The sequence below is a fragment of the Austrofundulus limnaeus genome, unplaced genomic scaffold (genome assembly GCF_001266775.1).
Source record: "Austrofundulus limnaeus strain Quisiro unplaced genomic scaffold, Austrofundulus_limnaeus-1.0 Scaffold393, whole genome shotgun sequence".
NCBI classification, from domain to species: Eukaryota; Metazoa; Chordata; class Actinopteri; order Cyprinodontiformes; family Rivulidae; genus Austrofundulus; species Austrofundulus limnaeus.
The window spans coordinates 1-454 of NW_013952795.1; positions in this window are offsets into that span (position 1 = coordinate 1).

The window sequence follows — 454 nt, forward strand, 5'->3', positions numbered from 1 at the left end:
GAGCAGATCTCAGCTTTGTTCATGAGGAGCAGATCTCAGCTTTGTTCATGAGGAGCAGATCTCAGCTTTGTTCATGAGGAGCAGATCTCAGCTTTTTTCATGAGGAGCAGATCTCAGCTTTATTCATGAGGAGCAGATCTCAGCTTTGTTCATGTGGAGCAGATCTCAGCTTTGTTCATGTAGTAAATGTGTGACAGATGTCTCCCTGATATTGGTTGTGTCTCAATTCATGGCTTACAGCCCACATAGACCACAGTCCACGTGGGCACACCCTACATGGGATGTAGGCCTCCATTGTGGGCTGCATTAACTACTATGAAATGAAACCGTCTAGTCTATAGATGACATGTTTGCGTGACCATGTGCCTAGTTACCATGGTGATATGTTTAATATCACATGCTTTCAGTTGTCTTTTCACAATATAACTTCACAAAATTCAGTATTGTTTTTATT